The sequence below is a fragment of the Salvelinus fontinalis genome, chromosome 1 (assembly GCF_029448725.1).
Source record: "Salvelinus fontinalis isolate EN_2023a chromosome 1, ASM2944872v1, whole genome shotgun sequence".
In the NCBI taxonomy this organism is placed as follows: domain Eukaryota; kingdom Metazoa; phylum Chordata; class Actinopteri; order Salmoniformes; family Salmonidae; genus Salvelinus; species Salvelinus fontinalis.
This window is the reverse complement of record NC_074665.1, coordinates 89,271,538-89,295,835: the sequence shown is the minus strand read 5'-3', so window position 1 is coordinate 89,295,835 and position 24,298 is coordinate 89,271,538. Positions and strand designations below refer to the sequence as shown.

The 24,298-nt window shown below is 45.3% G+C and overlaps 1 pseudogene; it reads left to right on the top strand.

Annotated features, from left to right (window-relative positions):
* LOC129861179 (unhealthy ribosome biogenesis protein 2 homolog) overlaps positions 1-17,698 on the top strand; it is a 61,773-nt pseudogene extending 44,075 nt beyond the window's left edge.
* Positions 17,699-24,298: the final 6,600 nt, after the last annotated feature.

Genomic DNA, 24,298 nt, shown 5'->3' with positions numbered 1-24,298 from the left:
GTTGTCGGTTTGGTCAGTGTCAATAAGTTGTCGGTTTGGTCAGTGTCAATAAGTTGTCGGTTTGGTCAGTGTCAATGTCGATAAGTTGTCGGTTTGGTCAGTGTCGATAAGTTGTCGGTTTGGTCAGTGTCGATGTTGATAAGTTGTCGGTTTGGTCAGTGTCGATAAGTTGTCAGTTTGGTCAGTGTCGATAAGTTGTCGGTTTGGTCAGTGTCGATGTTGATAAGTTGTCGGTTTGGTCAGTGTCGATGTTGATAAGTTGTTGGTTTGGTCAGTGTCGATAAGTTGTCAGTTTGGTCAGTGTCGATAAGTTGTCGTTTTGGTCAGTGTCGATGTTGATAAGTTGTCAGTTTGGTCAGTGTCGATGTTGATAAGTTGTCGGTTTGGTCAGTGTCGATAAGTTGTCAGTTTGGTCAGTGTCGATAAGTTGTTGGTTTGGTCAGTGTCGATAAGTTGTCAGTTTGGTCATTGTCGATAAGTTGTCAGTTTGGTCAGTGTCGATAAGTTGTTGGTTTGGTCATTGTCGATAAGTTGTTGGTTTGGTCAGTGTCGATAAGTTGTCAGTTTGGTCAGTGTTGATAAGTTATCGGTCTGGTCATTGTCGATAAGTTGTTGGTTTGGTCATTGTCGATAAGTTGTTGGTTTGGTCAGTGTCGATAAGTTGTCAGTTTGGTCAGTGTTGATAAGTTGTCGGTCTGGTCATTGTCGATAAGTTGTCGGTTTGATCAGTGTCGATAAGTTGTTGGTTTGGTCAGTGTCGATAAGTTGTTGGTTTGGTCAGTGTTGATAAGTTGTTGGTTTGGTCAGTGTTGATAAGTTGTTGGTTTGGTCAGTGTTGATAAGTTGTTGGTTTGGTCAGTGTTGATAAGTTGTTGGTTTGGTCAGTGTTGATAAGTTGTTGGTTTGGTCAGTGTTGATAAGTTGTTGGTTTGGTCAGTGTCGATAAGTTGTCGGTTTGGTCAGTGTCGATAAGTTGTCGGTTTGGTCAGTGTCGATGTTGATAAGTTGTCGGTTTGGTCAGTGTCGATAAGTTGTCGGTTTTTTCAGTGTCGATAAGTTGTCGGTTTGGTCAGTGTCGATGTTGATAAGTTGTCGGTTTGGTCAGTGTCGATAAGTTGTTGGTTTGGTCAGTGTCGATAAGTTGTTGGTTTGGTCAGTGTCGATAAGTTGTCGGTTTGGTCAGTGTCGTTAAGTTGTCGGTTTGGTCAGTGTCGATAAGTTGTCGGTTTGGTCAGTGTCGATGTTGATAAGTTGTCGGTTTGGTCAGTGTCGATAAGTTGTCGGTTTTTTCAGTGTCGATAAGTTGTCGGTTTGGTCAGTGTCGATGTTGATAAGTTGTTGGTTTGGTCAGTGTCGATAAGTTGTCGGTTTGGTCAGTGTCGATAAGTTGTCGGTTTGGTCAGTGTCGTTAAGTTGTCGGTTTGGTCAGTGTCGATAAGTTGTCGGTTTGGTCAGTGTCGATAAGTTGTCGGTTTGGTCAGTGTCGTTAAGTGGTCGGTTTGGTCAGTGTCGATAAGTTGTCGGTTTGGTCAGTGTCGATAAGTTGTTGATTTGGTCAGTGTCGATAAGTTGTCGGTTTGGTCAGTGTCGTTAAGTTGTCGGTTTAGTCAGTGTTGATAAGATGTCGGTTTGGTCAGTGTCGTTAAGTTGTTGGTTTGGTCAGTGTCGATAAGTTGTCGGTTTGGTCAGTGTCAATAAGTTGTCGGTTTGGTCAGTGTCGATGTTGATAAGTTGTCGGTTTGGTCAGTGTCGATAAATTGTCGGTTTGGTCAGTGTCGATAAGTTGTCAGTTTGGTCAGTGTCGTTAAGTTGTCGGTTTGGTCAGTGTCAATGTCGATAAGTTGTCGGTTTGGTCAGTGTCGATAAGTTGCCGGTTTGGTCAGTGTCGATAAGTTGTCAGTTTGGTCAGTGTCGATGTTGATAAGTTGTCGGTTTGGTCAGTGTCGATAAGTTGTCAGTTTGGTCAGTGTCGATAAGTTGTCGGTTTGGTCAGTGTCAATGTCGATAAGTTGTCGGTTTGGTCAGTGTCGATAAGTTGTCGGTTTGGTCAGTGTCGATAAGTTGTCAGTTTGGTCAGTGTCGATGTTGATAAGTTGTCGGTTTGGTCAGTGTCGATGTTGATAAGTTGTCGGTTTGGTCAGTGTCGATGTTGATAAGTTGTCGGTTTGGTCAGTGTCGATGTTGATAAGTTGTCGGTTTGGTCAGTGTCGATGTTGATAAGTTGTCGGTTTGGTCAGTGTCGATGTTGATAAGTTGTCGGTTTGGTCAGTGTCGATAAGTTGTCGGTTTGGTCAGTGTCGATAAGTTGTCAGTCTGGTCAGTGTCGATGTTGATAAGTTGTCGGTTTGGTCAGTGTCGATAAGTTGTTGGTTTGGTCAGTGTTGATAAGTTGTCGGTTTGGTCAGTGTCAATAAGTTGTCGGTTTGGTCAGTGTCAAAAAGTTGTCGGTTTGGTCAGTGTCGATAAGTTGTCGGTTTGGTCAGTGTCGATGTTGATAAGTTGTCGGTTTGGTCAGTGTCGATAAGTTGTCAGTTTGGTCAGTGTCGATAAGTTGTCGGTTTGGTCAGTGTCGATAAGTTGTCAGTTTGGTCAGTGTCGATAAGTTGTCGGTTTGGTCAGTGTCGATGTTGATAAGTTGTCGGTTTGGTCAGTGTCGATGTTGATAAGTTGTTGGTTTGGTCAGTGTCGATAAGTTGTCAGTTTGGTCAGTGTCGATAAGTTGTCGTTTTGGTCAGTGTTGATAAGTTGTCGGTCTGGTCATTGTCGATAAGTTGTCGGTTTGATCAGTGTCGATAAGTTGTTGGTTTGGTCAGTGTCGATAAGTTGTTGGTTTGGTCAGTGTTGATAAGTTGTTGGTTTGGTCAGTGTTGATAAGTTGTTGGTTTGGTCAGTGTTGATAAGTTGTTGGTTTGGTCAGTGTTGATAAGTTGTTGGTTTGGTCAGTGTTGATAAGTTGTTGGTTTGGTCAGTGTTGATAAGTTGTTGGTTTGGTCAGTGTCGATAAGTTGTCGGTTTGGTCAGTGTCGATAAGTTGTCGGTTTGGTCAGTGTCGATGTTGATAAGTTGTTGGTTTGGTCAGTGTCGATAAGTTGTTGGTTTGGTCAGTGTCGATAAGTTGTTGGTTTGGTCAGTGTCGATAAGTTGTCGGTTTGGTCAGTGTCGTTAAGTTGTCGGTTTGGTCAGTGTCGATAAGTTGTCGGTTTGGTCAGTGTCAATAAGTTGTCGGTTTGGTCAGTGTCGATGTTGATAAGTTGTCGGTTTGGTCAGTGTCGATAAGTTGTCGGTTTGGTCAGTGTCGATAAGTTGTCGGTTTGGTCAGTGTCGATAAGTTGTCGGTTTGGTCAGTGTCGTTAAGTTGTCGGTTTGGTCAGTGTCGATAAGTTGTCGGTTTGGTCAGTGTCGATAAGTTGTCGGTTTGGTCAGTGTCGATAAGTTGTCGGTTTGGTCAGTGTCGTTAAGTGGTCGGTTTGGTCAGTGTCGATAAGTTGTCGGTTTGGTCAGTGTCGTTAAGTTGTCGGTTTAGTCAGTGTTGATAAGATGTCGGTTTGGTCAGTGTCGTTAAGTTGTTGGTTTGGTCAGTGTCGATAAGTTGTCGGTTTGGTCAGTGTCAATAAGTTGTCGGTTTGGTCAGTGTCGATGTTGATAAGTTGTCGGTTTGGTCAGTGTCGATAAATTGTCGGTTTGGTCAGTGTCGATAAGTTGTCAGTTTGGTCAGTGTCGTTAAGTTGTCGGTTTGGTCAGTGTCAATGTCGATAAGTTGTCGGTTTTGTCAGTGTCGATAAGTTGTCGGTTTGGTCAGTGTCGATAAGTTGTCAGTTTGGTCAGTGTCGATGTTGATAAGTTGTCGGTTTGGTCAGTGTCGATAAGTTGTCAGTTTGGTCAGTGTCGATAAGTTGTCGGTTTGGTCAGTGTCAATGTCGATAAGTTGTCGGTTTGGTCAGTGTCGATAAGTTGTCGGTTTGGTCAGTGTCGATAAGATGTCAGTTTGGTCAGTGTCGATGTTGATAAGTTGTCGGTTTGGTCAGTGTCGATGTTGATAAGTTGTCGGTTTGGTCAGTGTCGATGTTGATAAGTTGTCGGTTTGGTCAGTGTCGATGTTGATAAGTTGTCGGTTTGGTCAGTGTCGATAAGTTGTCGGTTTGGTCAGTGTCGATAAGTTGTCAGTTTGGTCAGTGTCGATGTTGATAAGTTGTCGGTTTGGTCAGTGTCGATGTTGATAAGTTGTCGGTTTGGTCAGTGTCGATGTTGATAAGTTGTCGGTTTGGTCAGTGTCGATGTTGATAAGTTGTCGGTTTGGTCAGTGTCGATAAGTTGTCAGTTTGGTCAGTGTCGATAAGTTGTCGGTTTGGTCAGTGTCGATGTTGATAAGTTGTCGGTTTGGTCAGTGTCGATAAGTTGTCGGTTTGGTCAGTGTTGATAAGTTGTCGGTTTGGACAGTGTCAATAAGTTGTCGGTTTGGTCAGTGTCAAAAAGTTGTCGGTTTGGTCAGTGTCAATGTCGATAAGTTGTCGGTTTGGTCAGTGTCGATAAGTTGTCGGTTTGGTCAGTGTCGATGTTGATAAGTTGTCGGTTTGGTCAGTGTCGATAAGTTGTCAGTTTGGTCAGTGTCGATAAGTTGTCGGTTTGGTCAGTGTCGATGTTGATAAGTTGTCGGTTTGGTCAGTGTCAATGTCGATAAGTTGTCGGTTTGGTCAGTGTCGATAAGTTGCCGGTTTGGTCAGTGTCGATAAGTTGTCAGTTTGGTCAGTGTCGATGTTGATAAGTTGTCGGTTTGGTCAGTGTCGATAAGTTGTCAGTTTGGTCAGTGTCGATAAGTTGTCGGTTTGGTCAGTGTCAATGTCGATAAGTTGTCGGTTTGGTCAGTGTCGATAAGTTGTCGGTTTGGTCAGTGTCGATAAGTTGTCAGTTTGGTCAGTGTCGATGTTGATAAGTTGTCGGTTTGGTCAGTGTCGATGTTGATAAGTTGTCGGTTTGGTCAGTGTCGATGTTGATAAGTTGTCGGTTTGGTCAGTGTCGATGTTGATAAGTTGTCGGTTTGGTCAGTGTCGATGTTGATAAGTTGTCGGTTTGGTCAGTGTCGATGTTGATAAGTTGTCGGTTTGGTCAGTGTCGATAAGTTGTCGGTTTGGTCAGTGTCGATAAGTTGTCAGTCTGGTCAGTGTCGATGTTGATAAGTTGTCGGTTTGGTCAGTGTCGATAAGTTGTTGGTTTGGTCAGTGTTGATAAGTTGTCGGTTTGGTCAGTGTCAATAAGTTGTCGGTTTGGTCAGTGTCAAAAAGTTGTCGGTTTGGTCAGTGTCGATAAGTTGTCGGTTTGGTCAGTGTCGATGTTGATAAGTTGTCGGTTTGGTCAGTGTCGATAAGTTGTCAGTTTGGTCAGTGTCGATAAGTTGTCGGTTTGGTCAGTGTCGATAAGTTGTCAGTTTGGTCAGTGTCGATAAGTTGTCGGTTTGGTCAGTGTCGATGTTGATAAGTTGTCGGTTTGGTCAGTTTCGATGTTGATAAGTTGTTGGTTTGGTCAGTGTCGATAAGTTGTCAGTTTGGTCAGTGTCGATAAGTTGTCGTTTTGGTCAGTGTCGATGTTGATAAGTTGTCAGTTTGGTCAGTGTCGATGTTGATAAGTTGTCGGTTTGGTCAGTGTCGATAAGTTGTCAGTTTGGTCAGTGTCGATAAGTTGTTGGTTTGGTCATTGTCGATAAGTTGTTGGTTTGGTCAGTGTCGATAAGTTGTCAGTTTGGTCATTGTCGATAAGTTGTCAGTTTGGTCAGTGTCGATAAGTTGTTGGTTTGGTCATTGTCGATAAGTTGTTGGTTTGGTCAGTGTCGATAAGTTGTCAGTTTGGTCAGTGTTGATAAGTTATCGGTCTGGTCATTGTCGATAAGTTGTTGGTTTGGTCATTGTCGATAAGTTGTTGGTTTGGTCAGTGTCGATAAGTTGTCAGTTTGGTCAGTGTTGATAAGTTGTCGGTCTGGTCATTGTCGATAAGTTGTCGGTTTGATCAGTGTCGATAAGTTGTTGGTTTGGTCAGTGTCGATAAGTTGTTGGTTTGGTCAGTGTTGATAAGTTGTTGGTTTGGTCAGTGTTGATAAGTTGTTGGTTTGGTCAGTGTTGATAAGTTGTTGGTTTGGTCAGTGTTGATAAGTTGTTGGTTTGGTCAGTGTTGATAAGTTGTTGGTTTGGTCAGTGTTGATAAGTTGTTGGTTTGGTCAGTGTCGATAAGTTGTCGGTTTGGTCAGTGTCGATAAGTTGTCGGTTTGGTCAGTGTCGATGTTGATAAGTTGTTGGTTTGGTCAGTGTCGATAAGTTGTTGGTTTGGTCAGTGTCGATAAGTTGTTGGTTTGGTCAGTGTCGATAAGTTGTCGGTTTGGTCAGTGTCGTTAAGTTGTCGGTTTGGTCAGTGTCGATAAGTTGTCGGTTTGGTCAGTGTCAATAAGTTGTCGGTTTGGTCAGTGTCGATGTTGATAAGTTGTCGGTTTGGTCAGTGTCGATAAGTTGTCAGTTTGGTCAGTGTCGATAAGTTGTCGGTTTGGTCAGTGTCGATAAGTTGTCGGTTTGGTCAGTGTCGTTAAGTTGTCGGTTTGGTCAGTGTCGATAAGTTGTCGGTTTGGTCAGTGTCGATAAGTTGTCGGTTTGGTCAGTGTCGTTAAGTGGTCGGTTTGGTCAGTGTCGATAAGTTGTCGGTTTGGTCAGTGTCGATAAGTTGTTGGTTTGGTCAGTGTCGATAAGTTGTCGGTTTGGTCAGTGTCGTTAAGTTGTCGGTTTAGTCAGTGTTGATAAGATGTCGGTTTGGTCAGTGTCGTTAAGTTGTTGGTTTGGTCAGTGTCGATAAGTTGTCGGTTTGGTCAGTGTCGATAAGTTGTCGGTTTGGTCAGTGTCGATGTTGATAAGTTGTCGGTTTGGTCAGTGTCGATAAATTGTCGGTTTGGTCAGTGTCGATAAGTTGTCAGTTTGGTCAGTGTCGTTAAGTTGTCGGTTTGGTCAGTGTCAATGTCGATAAGTTGTCGGTTTGGTCAGTGTCGATAAGTTGTCGGTTTGGTCAGTGTCGATAAGTTGTCAGTTTGGTCAGTGTCGATGTTGATAATTTGTCGGTTTGGTCAGTGTCGATAAGTTGTCAGTTTGGTCAGTGTCGATAAGTTGTCGGTTTGGTCAGTGTCAATGTCGATAAGTTGTCGGTTTGGTCAGTGTCGATAAGTTGTCGGTTTGGTCAGTGTCGATAAGTTGTCAGTTTGGTCAGTGTCGATGTTGATAAGTTGTCGGTTTGGTCAGTGTCGATGTTGATAAGTTGTCGGTTTGGTCAGTGTCGATGTTGATAAGTTGTCGGTTTGGTCAGTGTCGATGTTGATAAGTTGTCGGTTTGGTCAGTGTCGATAAGTTGTCGGTTTGGTCAGTGTCGATAAGTTGTCAGTTTGGTCAGTGTCGATGTTGATAAGTTGTCGGTTTGGTCAGTGTCGATGTTGATAAGTTGTCGGTTTGGTCAGTGTCGATGTTGATAAGTTGTCGGTTTGGTCAGTGTCGATGTTGATAAGTTGTCGGTTTGGTCAGTGTCGGTAAGTTGTCGGTTTGGTCAGTGTCGATAAGTTGTCAGTCTGGTCAGTGTCGATGTTGATAAGTTGTCGGTTTGGTCAGTGTCGATAAGTTGTTGGTTTGGTCAGTGTTGATAAGTTGTCGGTTTGGTCAGTGTCAATAAGTTGTCGGTTTGGTCAGTGTCAAAAAGTTGTCGGTTTGGTCAGTGTCGATAAGTTGTCGGTTTGGTCAGTGTCGATGTTGATAAGTTGTCGGTTTGGTCAGTGTCGATAAGTTGTCAGTTTGGTCAGTGTCGATAAGTTGTCGGTTTGGTCAGTGTCGATGTTGATAAGTTGTCGGTTTGGTCAGTGTCGATAAGTTGTCGGTTTGGTCAGTGTTGATAAGTTGTCGGTTTGGACAGTGTCAATAAGTTGTCGGTTTGGTCAGTGTCAAAAAGTTGTCGGTTTGGTCAGTGTCAATGTCGATAAGTTGTCGGTTTGGTCAGTGTCGATAAGTTGTCGGTTTGGTCAGTGTCGATGTTGATAAGTTGTCGGTTTGGTCAGTGTCGATAAGTTGTCAGTTTGGTCAGTGTCGATAAGTTGTCGGTTTGGTCAGTGTCGATGTTGATAAGTTGTCGGTTTGGTCAGTGTCGATGTTGATAAGTTGTCGGTTTGGTCAGTGTCGATAAGTTGTCAGTTTGGTCAGTGTCGATAAGTTGTCGGTTTGGTCAGTGTCGATGTTGATAAGTTGTCGGTTTGGTCAGTGTCGATGTTGATAAGTTGTCGGTTTGGTCAGTGTCGATAAGTTGTCAGTTTGGTCAGTGTCGATAAGTTGTTGGTTTGGTCATTGTCGATAAGTTGTCAGTTTGGTCAGTGTTGATAAGTTGTTGGTTTGGTCATTGTCGATAAGTTGTTGGTTTGGTCAGTGTCGATAAGTTGTCAGTTTGGTCAGTGTTGATAAGTTGTCGGTCTGGTCATTGTCGATAAGTTGTTGGTTTGGTCATTGTCGATAAGTTGTTGGTTTGGTCAGTGTCGATAAGTTGTCAGTTTGGTCAGTGTTGATAAGTTGTCGGTCTGGTCATTGTCGATAAGTTGTCGGTTTGATCAGTGTCAATAAGTTGTTGGTTTGGTCAGTGTCGATAAGTTGTTGGTTTGGTCAGTGTTGATAAGTTGTTGGTTTGGTCAGTGTTGATAAGTTGTTGGTTTGGTCAGTGTTGATAAGTTGTTGGTTTGGTCAGGGTTGATAAGTTGTTGGTTTGGTCAGTGTTGATAAGTTGTCGGTTTGGTCAGTGTTGATAAGTTGTTGGTTTGGTCAGTGTCGATAAGTTGTCAGTTTGATCAGTGTCAATAAGTTGTCAGTTTGGTCAGTGTTGATAAGTTGTCGGTCTGGTCATTGTCGATAAGTTGTCGGTTTGATCAGTGTCAATAAGTTGTCAGTTTGGTCAGTGTTGATAAGTTGTCAGTCTGGTCATTGTCGATAAGTTGTCAGTTTGATCAGTGTCAATAAGTTGTCAGTTTGGTCAGTGTCGTTAAGTTGTTGGTTTGATCAGTGTCAATAAGTTGTTGGTTTGGTCAGTGTCAATAAGTTGTCGGTTTGATCAGTGTCGATAAGTTGTCGGTTTGGTCAGTGTCGTTAAGTTGTCGGTTTGGTCAGTGTCGTTAAGTTGTCGGTTTGGTCAGTGTCGTGAAGTTGTCGGTTTCATCAGTGTCAATAAGTTTTCGGTTTGATCAGTGTCAATAAGTTGTCGGTTTGATCAGTGTCAATAAGTTGTCAGTTTGGTCAGTGTTGATAAGTTGTTGGTTTGATCAGTGTCAATGAGTTGTCGGTTTGATCAGTGTCAATAAGTTGTCGGTTTGATCAGTGTCAATAAGTTGTCGGATTGATCAGTGTCAATAAGTTGTCGTTTTGATCAGTGTCAATAAGTTGTCGGTTTGGTCAGTGTCGTTAAGTTGTCGGTTTGATCAGTGTCGATGTCGATAAGTTGTCGGTTTGGTCAGTGTCGATAAATTGTTGGTTTAGTCAGTGTCGATGTCGATAAGTTGTTGGTTTGGTCAGTGTCGATGTCGATAAGTTGTCGGTTTGGTCAGTGTCGATAAGTTGTCGGTTTGGTCAGTGTCGATGTCGATAAGTTGTCGGTTTGGTCAGTGTCGATAAATTGTTGGTTTAGTCAGTGTCGATGTCGATAAGTTGTCAGTTTGGTCAGTGTCGATAAATTGTTGGTTTGGTCAGTGTCGATAAGTTGTCGGTTTGGTCAGTGTCGATGTTGATAAGTTGTCGGTTTGGTGAGTGTCGATGTCGATAAATTGTTGGTTTGGTCAGTGTCGATAAATTGTCGGTTTGGTCAGTGTCGTAAAGTTGTCGGTTTGGTCAGTGTCGATAAGTTGTCGGTTTGATCAGTGTCAATAAGTTGTCAGTTTGGTCAGTGTCGATAAGTTGTCGGTTTGGTCAGTGTCGATAAGTTGTCAGTTTGGTCAGTGTCGATAAGTTGTCGGTTTGGTCAGTGTCGATAAGTTGTCAGTTTGGTCAGTGTCGATGTTTCGATAAGTTGTCGGTTTGGTCAGTGTCGATAAGTTGTCGGTTTGGTCAGTGTCGATAAGTTGTCAGTTTGGTCAGTGTCGATGTTTCGATAAGTTGTCGGTTTGGTCAGTGTCGATGTCGATAAGTTGTCGGTTTGGTCAGTGTCGATGTTGATAAGTTGTCGGTTTGGTCAGTGTCGATGTCGATAAGTTGTTGGTTTGGTCAGTGTCGATGTCGATAAGTTGTCGGTTTGGTCAGTGTCGATAAGTTGTCGGTTTGGTCAGTGTCGATGTCGATAAGTTGTCGGTTTGGTCAGTGTCGATAAATTGTTGGTTTAGTCAGTGTCGATGTCGATAAGTTGTCAGTTTGGTCAGTGTCGATAAATTGTTGGTTTGGTCAGTGTCGATAAGTTGTCGGTTTGGTCAGTGTCGATGTTGATAAGTTGTCGGTTTGGTGAGTGTCGATGTCGATAAATTGTTGGTTTGGTCAGTGTCGATAAGTTGTCGGTTTGGTCAGTGTCGATAAATTGTGTCGATATATTGACGATTTGGTCAGTGTCGATCTCAATAAGTTGTCGGTTTGGTCAGTGTCGATAAGTTGTCGGTTTGGTCAGTGTCGATAAGTTTTCGGTCTGGTCATTGTCGATAAGTTGTTGGTTTGGTCAGTGTCGATAAGTTGTCGGTCTGGTCATTGTCGATAAGTTGTTGGTTTGGTCAGTGTCGATAAGTTGTCGGTTTGGTCAGTGTCGATAAGTTGTCGGTCTGGTCATTGTCGATAAGTTGTTGGTTTGGTCAGTGTTGAGAAGTTGTCGGTTTGGTCAGTGTCGTTAAGTTGTCGGTTTGGTCAGTGTCGTTAAGTTGTCGGTTTGGTCAGTGTCGTTAAGTTGTCGGTTTCATCAGTGTCAATAAGTTTTCGGTTTGATCAGTGTCAATAAGTTGTCGGTTTGATCAGTGTCAATAAGTTGTCAGTTTGGTCAGTGTTGATAAGTTGTTGGTTTGATCAGTGTCAATGAGTTGTCGGTTTGATCAGTGTCAATAAGTTGTCGGTTTGATCAGTGTCAATAAGTTGTCGGATTGATCAGTGTCAATAAGTTGTCGTTTTGATCAGTGTCAATAAGTTGTCGGTTTGGTCAGTGTCGTTAAGTTGTCGGTTTGATCAGTGTCGATGTCGATAAGTTGTCGGTATTGTCAGTGTCGATAAATTGTTGGTTTAGTCAGTGTCGATGTCGATAAGTTGTTGGTTTGATCAGTGTCGATGTCGATAAGTTGTCGGTTTGGTCAGTGTCGATAAGTTGTCGGTTTGGTCAGTGTCGATGTCGATAAGTTGTCGGTTTGGTCAGTGTCGATAAATTGTTGGTTTAGTCAGTGTCGATGTCGACAAGTTGTCAGTTTGGTCAGTGTCGATAAATTGTTGGTTTGGTCAGTGTCGATAAGTTGTCGGTTTGGTCAGTGTCGATGTTGATAAGTTGTCGGTTTGGTGAGTGTCGATGTCGATAAATTGTTGGTTTGGTCAGTGTCGATAAATTGTCGGTTTGGTCAGTGTCGTAAAGTTGTCGGTTTGGTCAGTGTCGATAAGTTGTCGGTTTGATCAGTGTCAATAAGTTGTCAGTTTGGTCAGTGTCGATAAGTTGTCGGTTTGGTCAGTGTCGATAAGTTGTCAGTTTGGTCAGTGTCGATAAGTTGTCGGTTTGGTCAGTGTCGATAAGTTGTCAGTTTGGTCAGTGTCGATGTTTCGATAAGTTGTCGGTTTGGTCAGTGTCGATAAGTTGTCGGTTTGGTCAGTGTCGATAAGTTGTCAGTTTGGTCAGTGTCGATGTTTCGATAAGTTGTCGGTTTGGTCAGTGTCGATGTCGATAAGTTGTCGGTTTGGTCAGTGTCGATGTTGATAAGTTGTCGGTTTGGTCAGTGTCGATGTCGATAAGTTGTTGGTTTGGTCAGTGTCGATGTCGATAAGTTGTCGGTTTGGTCAGTGTCGATAAGTTGTCGGTTTGGTCAGTTTCGATGTCGATAAGTTGTCGGTTTGGTCAGTGTCGATAAATTGTTGGTTTAGTCAGTGTCGATGTCGATAAGTTGTCAGTTTGGTCAGTGTCGATAAATTGTTGGTTTGGTCAGTGTCGATAAGTTGTCGGTTTGGTCAGTGTCGATGTTGATAAGTTGTCGGTTTGGTGAGTGTCGATGTCGATAAATTGTTGGTTTGGTCAGTGTCGATAAGTTGTCGGTTTGGTCAGTGTCGATAAATTGTGTCGATATATTGACGATTTGGTCAGTGTCGATGTCAATAAGTTGTCGGTTTGGTCAGTGTCGATAAGTTGTCGGTTTGGTCAGTGTCGATAAGTTTTCGGTCTGGTCATTGTCGATAAGTTGTTGGTTTGGTCAGTGTCGATAAGTTGTCGGTCTGGTCATTGTCGATAAGTTGTTGGTTTGGTCAGTGTCGATAAGTTGTCGGTTTGGTCAGTGTCGATAAGTTGTCGGTCTGGTCATTGTCGATAAGTTGTCGGTCTGGTCATTGTCGATAAGTTGTTGGTTTGGTCAGTGTTGAGAAGTTGTCGGTTTGGTCAGTGTCGATGTTGATAAGTTGTCGGTTTGGTCAGTGTCGATAAATTGTGTCGATATATTGTCGATTTGGTCAGTGTCGATGTCGATAAGTTGTCGGTTTGGTCAGTGTCGATAAGTTGTCGGTCTGGTCATGGTCGATAAGTTGTTGGTTTGGTCAGTGTCGATAAGTTGTCGGTTTGGTCAGTTTCGATAAGTTGTCAGTCTGGTCAGAGTCGATAAGTTGTCGGTTTGGTCATTTTCGATAAGTTGTTGATTTGGTCAGCTCTAACAATTAGGCTATTATTATACAGGTTGGAAACAACATGACGTTTCAGATCTTCTCTCATCATCCCAACAAGCCCTTACATCTGAGGGGAATACACTCTATGTAACGGCTTGTGCTCTCCTCATCCTCGGAAGAGGTGAGGAGAGAAGGATCCTCAGACCAAAACGCAGGCTTTGGGAAATAAGCCATCTTTATTAAACAACGATGATGGCAAACACGAAACGAAACAAAACACTTCCAAACTACAAAACAAGAAAACGACGTTGACGAGACCTGAACATAAACTTACATAACTAAACATAAACTACGTACAGGAAACAGACGACATCGAAACGAAAACGAAACAAACAAACGCTACAGTCCCATGTGGTACGAACATACATACGGACACAGGAGACAATCACCCACAAACAAACAGTGAGAATGCCCTACCTAAATATGACTCTTGATTAGAGGAAAACGCAAACCACCTGCCTCTAATCAAGAGCCATACCAGGCAAACCAAAACCAACATAGAAACAAATAACATAGACTGCCCACCCAAAACTAACGCCCTGACCATAAACACATAAAAACAACATAAAACAGGTCAGGACTGTTACAGTACCCCCCCCTCAAGGTGCGAACGCCGGGCGCACCAGCACAAAGTCCAGGGGAGGGTCCGGGTGGGCAGTTGACCACGGTGGTGGTTCCGGCTCAGGACGCTGTCCCCACACCACCATAGTCACTCCCCTCTTCTGTCTACCCCTTCCACTGACCACCCTAAAACTACTTTCCCCTAAATAAACAGCCAGCACCGGGACAAGGGGCAGCACCGGGACAAGGGGTAGCACCGGGACAAGGGGCAGCACCGGAACAAGGGGCAGCACCAGGATAAGGACCAGCACCGGAATAAGGGGCAGCACCGGGACAAGGGGCAGCACCGGGACAAGGGGCAGCACCGGGACAAGGGGCAGCACCGGGACAAGGGGCAGCACCGGGACAAGGGGCAGCACCGGGACAAGGGGCAGCACCGGGACAAGGGGCAGCACCGGGACAAGGGGCAGCACCGGGACAAGGGGCAGCACCGGGACAAGGGGCAGCACCGGGACAAGGGGCAACACCGGGACAAGGGGCAGATCCCGGCTGAAGGACTCTGGCAGGTCCTGTTTGGACGGCTCTGGCAGGTCCTGGCTGGACGGCTCTGGCAGGTCCATGCAGGCTGACGGCTCTCGACACTCATGGCAGACTGACGGCTCTCTATGCTCATGGCAGGCTGACGGCTCTCGACGCTCATGGCAGGCTGACGGCTCTCGACGCTCATGGCAGGCTGACGGCTCTGGCTGCTCATGGCAGGCTGACGGCTCTGGCTGCTCATGGCTCTCTGACGGCTCTGGCTGCTCATGGCTCTCTGACGGCTCTGGCTGCTCATGGCTCTCTGACGGCTCTGGCTGCTCATGGCTCGCTGGCGGCTCTGGCTGCTCATGGCTCGCTGGCGGCTCTGGCAGATCCTGTCTGGTTGGCGGCTCTGGCAGATCCTGTCTGGTTGGCGGCTCTGGCAGATCCTGTCTGGTTGGCGGCTCTGGCAGATCCTGTCTGGTTGGCGGCTCTGGCAGATCCTGTCTGGCGGGCGGCTCTAGCGGCTCCTGTCTGGCTGACGGCTCTAGCGGCTCCTGTCTGGCGGATGGCTCTGTAGGCTCATGGCAGACGGGCGGCTTTGCAGGCTCATGGCAGACGGGCGGCTTTGCAGGCTCCTGGCAGACGGATGACTCAGATGGCGCTGGGGAGACGGATGGCTCAGATGGCGCTGGGGAGACGGATGGCTCAGATGGCGCTGGGGAGACGGATGGCTCAGATGGCGCTGGGGAGACAGATGGCTCAGATGGCGCTGGGGAGACAGATGGCTCAGATGGCGCTGGGGAGACGGATGGCCCTGGCCGGATATGGCGCACTGTAGACCTGGTGCGTGGGGCCGGAACTGGAGGCACCGTGCCAAGGACAAGCACCTTCCTACTAGTGCGGGGAGCAGGGACAGGGCACACTGTATTCTCAAAGCCTACTCTATCCCTGATGCGTGGTACCGGCACTGGTGACGCCGGGCTGAGGACAAGCACATCAGGATTAGTAGGGGGAGAAGATACAGTTTGTACAGGGCTCTGGAGACGCACTGGTAGCTTAGTGCGTGGTGCCGGAACTGGAGGCACCGGGCTAGATACACGCACTACAGGGAGAGTGCGTGGAGGAGGAACAGGGCTCAGGATACGCACTGGTAGCCTAGTGCGTAGTGTATACACTGTAGGTACTAGGCTGGGGCGGGGAGGTGGTGCCGGAAATACCGGACCGTGGAGGCGTACTGGCACTCTTGAGCATTGAGCTTGCCCAACCTTACCTGGTTGAATACTCCCGGTTGCCCGACCAGTGCGGGGAGGTGGAATAACCCGCACCGGGCTATGTAGGCGAACCGGGGAAACCATGCGTAAGGCAGGTGCCATGTATGCCGGCCCGAGGAGACGCACTGGAGACCAGACGCGTTGAGCCGGCCTCATGACACCTGGCTCAATACCCAATCTAGCCCTACCAGTGCGGGGAGGTGGAATAACCCGCACTGGGCTATGCACTCGTACAGGAGACACCGTGCGCTCTACTGCGTAACACGGCGCCTGCCCGTACTCCCGCTCTCCACGGTAAGCCTGGGAAGTGGGCGCAGGTCTCCTACCTGCCCTTGGCCCACTACCTCCTAGCCCCCCCCCAAGAAATTTTTGGGAATTACTTACGGGCTTTTTCGGCTTCCGTGCCAGACGCGTTCCCTCATAGCTCCGGTTCCTCTCCCAGGTAGCCTCTGCTCTCCTCAATGCCTCCACCTGTTCCCATGGGAGGCGATCCCTCCCAGCCAGGATCTCCTCCCAAGTGTAGCAACCCTTTCCATCCAAAACATCGTCCCATGTCCATTGCTCCTTTCTCTCCTGTCCCTTACTCCGTTTCGTTTTCCCTTGCCGCTTGGTCTTAGCGTGGTGGGTGATTCTGTAACGGCTTGTGCTCTCCTCATCCTCGGAAGAGGTGAGGAGAGAAGGATCCTCAGACCAAAACGCAGGCTTTGGGAAATAAGCCATCTTTATTAAACAACGATGATGGCAAACACGAAACGAAACAAAACACTTCCAAACTACAAAACAAGAAAACGACGTTGACGAGACCTGAACATAAACTTACATAACTAAACATAAACTACGTACAGGAAACAGACGACATCGAAACGAAAACGAAACAAACAAACGCTACAGTCCCATGTGGTACGAACATACATACGGACACAGGAGACAATCACCCACAAACAAACAGTGAGAATGCCCTACCTAAATATGACTCTTGATTAGAGGAAAACGCAAACCACCTGCCTCTAATCAAGAGCCATACCAGGCAAACCAAAACCAACATAGAAACAAATAACATAGACTGCCCACCCAAAACTAACGCCCTGACCATAAACACATAAAAACAACATAAAACAGGTCAGGACTGTTACACTCTATCTGCAAATTAAATACAAGGATTTTTATTGATCCATGGCTGTTTGTATTGTGGTGTTACACTATACATGGGACCATTTAGAGCTACTAAGGCAAGTCCTCTGGACTTCACAGATTTGAAGGAGAGAAGTCAACATTTTTTTCCCTCCATAATCTTGTGTCCCGCCCTGCGCCAACTTGTCCTCGAAAGGACTGTACTTACTGTAAAGTCTAGTAGACTGTTTTTCCGTTGGTTTCATTATGGGATGCCGTCTGAGCATGTCTGGCACTGTGTTAGTGTGTATTTTCCATGGAACATGCAGAGAGGGAAGATGCATGAGGATTAACTTGGAATGTAAAAATCCATGGGAAACTCTTTGAGTAAGGATTAAACAAAGACTTGACTAAGGCAATAGTTAAACACTGCCATGGTTCTTTCCAGGTAGACTAAGCGCTTTTGTTGTCCAGTTTCCAGCTGGCAGTACATTGTATTCCTACCAGGCTTTCAAAACTGCCTCGGCTACGTACACAAACAAAGGTGTAAGGAAAAGGCAAAACAAAGATCAGCCATCTCACTCATCACACCAACATTATGACGGTTACATTTTAATACCCCTTCCCCAACCTCAAACGCTCAGTCAAATTGAAACCAGCTGCCTTTCAAAGATAATGTCTACTTTTTGAAATATATTTGAATATGTGCATGCTTTCCCCTGAGAGAATAACTTCACTGGGCTGTTTGTCCACTTCTATCTGAAACATCCTGGTTGGTACTGCCACACTGCCTCCCCTCCACTCCTCTCTCCTCCACACACTCAAGGTGACTCTGCAACCAGACATCAAGAGGCACCTGACAGAGGGAGTCTAGAGGATCCTGGACCTCTGTGTACAGGAGGTGAGGTTTCTGAATACCATCCTCCAGATGGGTCTCAGAGAAGTGTTCAACGAGCTCTACGGTAGTTACACTCATTACCATAAAACCCAGTGGCAAGGAGAGGAGAAATATACTGCCTGGGACTCTCCTCTACCGTCTCCCTTTCCAGAAAGATTGTCTTTATTGCAGGCACATTTTTTTCTTAAGAAAACAACTGCTTAAACATGTAAATTGTATTTTTTATGTCATATGGTGAAAAATAACAAATCATTTGTAGGTCTGCTGAGGATGAGAGTAGATGATTGTAATACCAAAAGCAAATTGTGGAAGTGATTTCTAATGCTTCTAGGTGATTCTGGAAATGGTTTAAACCTGTATGTATAGTGGAGGTGAATGTCATTAACAGAGCTTTATCACATGCATTCCTTATGAAACCTTGTGCCTGAAACTTTCCCTTGTGATTATGTGTTGTTATTAACGACCAGACAAGGAAAGCTTAGGAGAAATCTGTATTATAATTGGGGTGAGCTTTCGCAGAGTAATACACAAATAAGATCATTTATTTTCACAAATAATGAGCAGAATGACATAGATCTGGTTTTCAGTGGAATGTCATTATGGATATTCCACTGTTGTCTAACATGATCATTTTCCAAAAGGGCTCCTCAAGCAAATGTAAATCCTCCAGGAGGACTCAATATAATAATTTTGCAAGGGGTGTTTTCTTTTATTCTGCTTCAAAATAAATATTTGTACCTTCAAGAGTAAACATTAGACGTTTCTTAAGTGTTTGTTGACTGAATGTCTTCAGTCATAAAATGTTCAACGCCTTTGTTATGGCAAATCTAAATAAGTTCAGGAGTAAAAAGGTGCTTAACAAGTCACATAATAAGTTGCAATAATAGTGTTTTGACATGATTTTTTTATGACTACGTCATCTCTGTACCCCACACATACAATTATCTGTTAAGGTCACTCAGTCGAACAGTTAATTTCAAACACAGATTCAACCACAAACACAAATAGAGCTAAGCACAGGCAAAATCCTAAAGGAAAACTTGGTTCAGTCTGATTTCCAACCGTCACTGGGAGATTAATTCACCTTTCAGCAGGAAAATAACCTAAAACACAAGGCCAAATATAGACGTAGGTTGCTTACCAAGACAACATTGAATGTTCCTGAGTGGCCTAGTTACAGTTTTGATATAAATCGGACTGAAAATCAAATCAAATCCAAGTTTATTTGTCACGTGCTCCGAATAGAACAGGTGTAGACCTTACAGTGAAATGCTTACTTACAGGCTCTAACCAATAGTGCAAAAAAATGTATTAGGTGAACAATAGGTAGGTAAAGAAATAAAACAACAGTAAAAAGACAGGCTATATACAGTAGCGAGGCTATAAAAGTAGCGAGGCTATAAAAGTAGCGAGTCTACATACAGACACCGGTTAGTTAGGCTGATTGAGGTAGTATGTACATGTAGATATGGTTAAAGTGACTATGCATATATGATGAACAGAGAGTAGCAGTAGCATAAAAGAGGGGTTGTCGGTGGTGGGTGGGACACAATGCAGATAGCCCAGTTAGCCAATGAGCGGGAGCACTGGTTGGTCGGCCCAATTGAGGTAGTATGCACATGGATGTATGGTTAAAGTGACTATGCATATATGATAAACAGAGAGTAGCTGCAGCGTAAAAAGAGGGGTAGGGGGGCACACAATGCAAATAGTCCGGGTAGCCATTTGATTACCTATTCAGGAGTCTTATGGCTTGAGGGTAAAAACTTTTGAGAAGCCTTTTTGTCCTCGACTTGGCACTCCGGTACTGCTTGCCATCTGGTAGTAGAGAGAACAGTCTATGACTGGGGTGGCTGGGGTCTTTGACAATTTTTAGGGACTTCCTCTGACACCGCCTGGTGTAGAGGTCCTGGATGGCAGGCAGCTTAGCCCCAGTGATGTACTGGGCCGTACGCACTACCCTCTGTAGTGCCTTGCGGTCAGAGGCCGAGCAGTTGCCGTACCAGGCAGTGATGCAACCAGTCAGGATGCTCTCGATGTTGCAGCTGTAGAACCTTTTGAGGATCTCAGGACCCATGCCAAATCTATGGCAAGACTTGAAAGTGTCTCTCTAGCAATGATCAACAACCAACTTGACACAGCTTGGAGAATTTCAAAAGAAATGTGTGCAAATATTGTACAATCCAGGTGTGCAAATCTGTTAGAGACTTACCCAGAAAGACTCACAACTGTAATCGCTGTCAAAGGTGATTCTAACATGTATTGACTCAGGGGTGTGAATACTTAAGTAAATGAGATTTCTGTATTTCACTTTCAGCACATTTGCAAACATTTCTAAAAACATGTTTTCACTTTGTCATGATGGGGTATTGTGTGTAGATGGGTGAGAAACACATATATTTAATCCATTTTAAGTTCAGACTGTAACAACAAAATGTGGAACAAAGGGTGTGAATACTTTCTGAGGGCACTGTAAATCCCCTTGAGAGGTTGAGCACCCATGTTTCAATAAACACATATTTACATTATAAAGTCATTACATGAAAGTTCATATTTTTTGTCTTAGACTGTGTTTATTCAAAAGTCAGATATCTGGCAGGGCCGACAATTTACAATGCCTGAATCTACCAACTCGCCTGGCAAGGTTTCCTATAATATTCGCAGAAGCTCTTTTCTTTAATTAAACTGATCATTTAATTAGAGTGATGGCCACTGCAGTCAGTGCCAGTAGGCAGATAATGGCTGATTAAAGAACTGACATAATACTTGCTGGCCAGTGATGTCCAGGTGAAATGGAAAGACTTCTGCTTGAAATAATGTAGCGGGGAATTTCTGGCTCCCTCACACATTCCCTCCTGACTTTGCTAAAATGCGCGTTCTGCTGGCTGCTTTCGTTCTGCTGGCTGCTTTTTTTTATTGGGTGTCAGCAGGTTTATTGGGTGTCTGCAGGGTTGCTGGGTGTCAGGAGGGTTTATTGGGTGTCAGCAGGGTTGCTGGGTGTCAGCAGGGTTTATTGGGTGTCAGCAGGGTTGCTGGGTGTCAGCAGGGTTTATTGGGTGTCAGCAGGGTTGCTGGGTGTCAGCAGGGTTTATTGGGTGTCAGCAGGGTTGCTGGGTGTCAGGAGGGTTTATTGGGTGTCAGCAGGGTTGCTGGGTGTCAGGAGGGTTTATTGGGTGTCAACAGGGTTTATTGGGTGTCAGGAGGGCTTATTGGGTGTCAGGAGGGTTTATTGGGTGTCAGGAGGGTTTATTGGGTGTCAGCAGGGTTTATTGGGTGTCAGCAGGGTTGCTGGGTGTCAGCAGGGTTTATTGGGTGTCAGCAGGGTTGCTGGGTGTCAGCAGGGTTTATTGGGTGTCAGCAGGGTTGCTGGGTGTCAGCAGGGTTTATTGGGTGTCAGCAGGGTTGCTGGGTGTCAGCAGGGTTTATTGGGTGTCAGCAGGGTTGCTGGGTGTCAGGAGGGTTTATTGGGTGTCAGCAGGGTTGCTGGGTGTCAGGAGGGTTTATTGGGTGTCAGCAGGGTTTATTGGGTGTCAGGAGGGTTTATTGGGTTTCAGCAGGGTTTATTGGGTGTCAGGAGGGTTTATTGGGTGTCAGCAGGGTTTATTGGGTGTCAGCAGGGTTGCTGGGTGTCAGGAGGGTTTATTGGGTGTCAGCAGGGTTGCTGGGTGTCAGCAGGGTTTATTGGGTGTCAGCAGGGTTGCTGGGTGTCAGCAGGGTTTATTGGGTGTCAGCAGGGTTGCTGGGTGTCAGCAGGGTTTATTGGGTGTCAGCAGGGTTGCTGGGTGTCAGCAGGGTTTATTGGGTGTCAGCAGGGTTGCTGGGTGTCAGGAGGGTTTATTGGGTGTCAGCAGGGTTGCTGGGTGTCAGGAGGGTTTATTGGGTGTCAGCAGGGTTGCTGGGTGTCAGCAGGGTTTATTGGGTGTCAACAGGGTTTATTGGGTGTCAGCAGGGTTTCTGGGTGTCAGGAGGGTTTATTGGGTGTCAGCAGGGTTGCTGGGTGTCAGCAGGGTTTATTGGGTGTCAGCAGGGTTGCTGGGTGTCAGCAGGGTTGCTGGGTGTCAGCAGGGTTTATTGGGTGTCAACAGGGTTGCTGGGTGTCAGCAGGGTTTATTGGGTGTCAGCAGGGTTTATTGGGTGTCAACAGGGTTGCTGGGTGTCAGCAGGGTTTATTGGGTGTCAGCAGGGTTTATTGGGTGTCAGCAGGGTTTATTGGGTGTCAGCAGGGTTTATTGGGTGTCAACAGGGTTGCTGGGTGTCAGCAGGGTTTATTGGGTGTCAGCAGGGTTGCTGGGTGTCAGCAGGGTTTATTGGGTGTCAACAGGGTTGTGTTGACACACAATTGTGTGAGTGAATACCCCTTATTTATTAATAGATAGGTGCTTATAGTGTACAAGTGTGTATTAATAATAAAAAAGTATGTTTTATTGTCACATACACCTGATAGGTGTAGTGAAATGTGTTTAACAGGGCCAGCTATAGTAGTACGGCGCCCCTACACCTGTGTGAATTGGCAAAGTTTTTTTGCATATCCCAAATCTCCCTTAGACACTCTCGGAGAGTGGGGTCACGGCCAGGGTCTTCCATTATCAACGTGACCCTCTGATCTCACTGGTAAGTCATTATCAACGTGACCCTCTGATCTGACCCTCTAATCTCACTGGTAAGCTATTATCAACGCGACCCTCTGATCTGACCCTCTACTCTTACTGGTAAGCCATTATCAACAGTGACCCTCTGATCTGACCCTCTACTCTTACTGGTAAGCCATTATCAACGGTGACCCTCTGATCTGACCCTCTAATCTTACTGGTAAGCCATTATCAACGGTGACCGTCTGATCTGACCCTCTAATCTCACTGGTAAGCCATTATCAACGGTGACCCTCTGATCTGACCCTCTAATCTCACTGGTAAGCCATTATCAACACGACTCTCTGATCTCACTGGTAAGCCATTATCAACACGACTCTCTGATCTGACCCTCTGATCTCACTGGTAAGCCATTTATACAGCCAGGCTCCATAGTGAAGCAGGCGTTATACAGCCAGGCTCCATAGTGAAGCAGGTGTTATACAGCCAGGATCCATAGTGAAGCAGGTCTTATAATGCCAGGCTCCATAGTGAAGCAGGCGTTATACAGCCAGGCTCCATAGTGAAGCAGGCCGTATAAATCCATGCTCCATAGTGAAGCAGGCCTTATAAAGCCAGGCTCCATAGTGAAGCAGGATTTATACAGCCAGGCTACATAGTGAAGCAGGCTGTAACGGCTGTCGTCGGTGGAAAAGATGAGGACCAAGGTGCAGCGTGGTAAGTGTTCATGATGTTTAATAATCATCAAAACAGAACACTGAATAACAAAATTCTGAATAACAAAACCACCCACAAAACCCAACAGAAAACAGGCTACCTAAATATGGGTCCCAATCAGGGACAACGATTGACAGCTGCCTCTGATTGAGAACCATATCAGGCCAAACACAGAAATAGAAAATCATAGAAAAACTAACATAGACAACCCACCCAACTCACGCCCTGACCATACTAAAACAAAAGACAAAACAAAGGAACTAAGGTCAGAACGTGACACAGGCCTTATAAAGCCAGGCTCCATAGTGAAGCAGGATTTATACAGCCAGGCTCCATAGTGAAGCAGGCCTTATAAAGCCAGGCTCCATAGTGAAGCAGGATTTATACAGCCAGGCTCCATAGTGAAGCAGGCCTTATAAAGCCAGGCTCCATAGTGAAGCAGGATTTATACAGCCAGGCTACATAGTGAAGCAGGCCTTATACAGCCAGGCTCCATAGTGAAGCAGGCCTTATAATGCCAGGCTCCATAGTGAAGCAGGCCTTATAACGCCAGGCTCCATAGTGAAGCAGTTCTTATAAAGCCAGGCAGGGGAAATGCATAAGTATTACAATGTACAGTAAAATAGTTGGTACTGGCACTCAACCATAGGTGCTACAAATAAAGACCTCTGTCTGAGCAAGGAATGTAGTGCAGTGTGTTTGTTAGGGTACAATGTATTTTTGTGCTGTACTAGTAATGGTTTGGTGGAATGTGTCTCAAGACATTTTGTTGTTCATGATTTTGACACAACGGGTGAGATAGAAAAATATCAGGAAGGATTTCACAATGTGCAACCATGACCTGCATTAAAGGTGATTCAGGTGTTTTGTATTATAAAGGAGAGGGAATTAAGAGTATTTTAGAAAAGAACTGCAAGCCTGGTATTCAGTGAATGCACTAAAATGCCAAGATCTTATTGCATCAGTGAAAACCTATAATTGCTGTTAAACATGGAAACGTTAAGCAGAATAGAATGGCTTTGTGTAGGATGTAAATCATTGAGAACTAACTAACAGGTTGAATTAATTGAACTCCATAAAGTAGAATTATTGTATGGGGTAACAATGAGACCTAGTGCTAATATGCTAGTGTCACGTTCCTGACCTGTTTTCCTTTGTTATGTATTTGTTTTAGTTGGTCAGGGCGTGAGTTGGGTGGGTTGGTCTAGGTTTGATTTTCTATGTTGGGATTTTGTGTTCGGCCTGGTATGATTCTCAATCAGAGACAGCTGTGAATCGTTGTCCCTGATTGAGAGTCATACTAAGGCAGCCAGGGTTTCACTTGTGTTTTGTGGGTGTTTGTTCCTGTGTCAGTGTTTGGGCCACACAGGACTGTTTCAGGTTAGTCACGGTTGTTGGTTGTTGTATTTTGTAGTGTTTGTTGTTTTCCCATTAAAACATGAATACTTACCAATCCGCATCTTGGTCCGATCCATGCTCCTCCTCGTCTGAGGAGGAGAACGACTACGACAGCCGTTACAGAAACACCCACCATAACAGGACCAAGCGGATTGGAGAAGGAAGGCAAGAACAACAGCAATGGGGAAAAGAGGAATGGACTTGGGAGGAAATCCTAGACGGTAAAGGACCCTGGGCAGAGCCAGTGGAGTGTCGCCGCCCCAAAGCGGAGCTGGAGGCAGCGAAAGCGGAGAGGAGGTATTATGAGGCGAAAGCAAGGCAGAGCGGCTGGAAGCCCGAGAGGCTCACCCAAAAATTTCTTGTGGGGGGCTAAGAGGT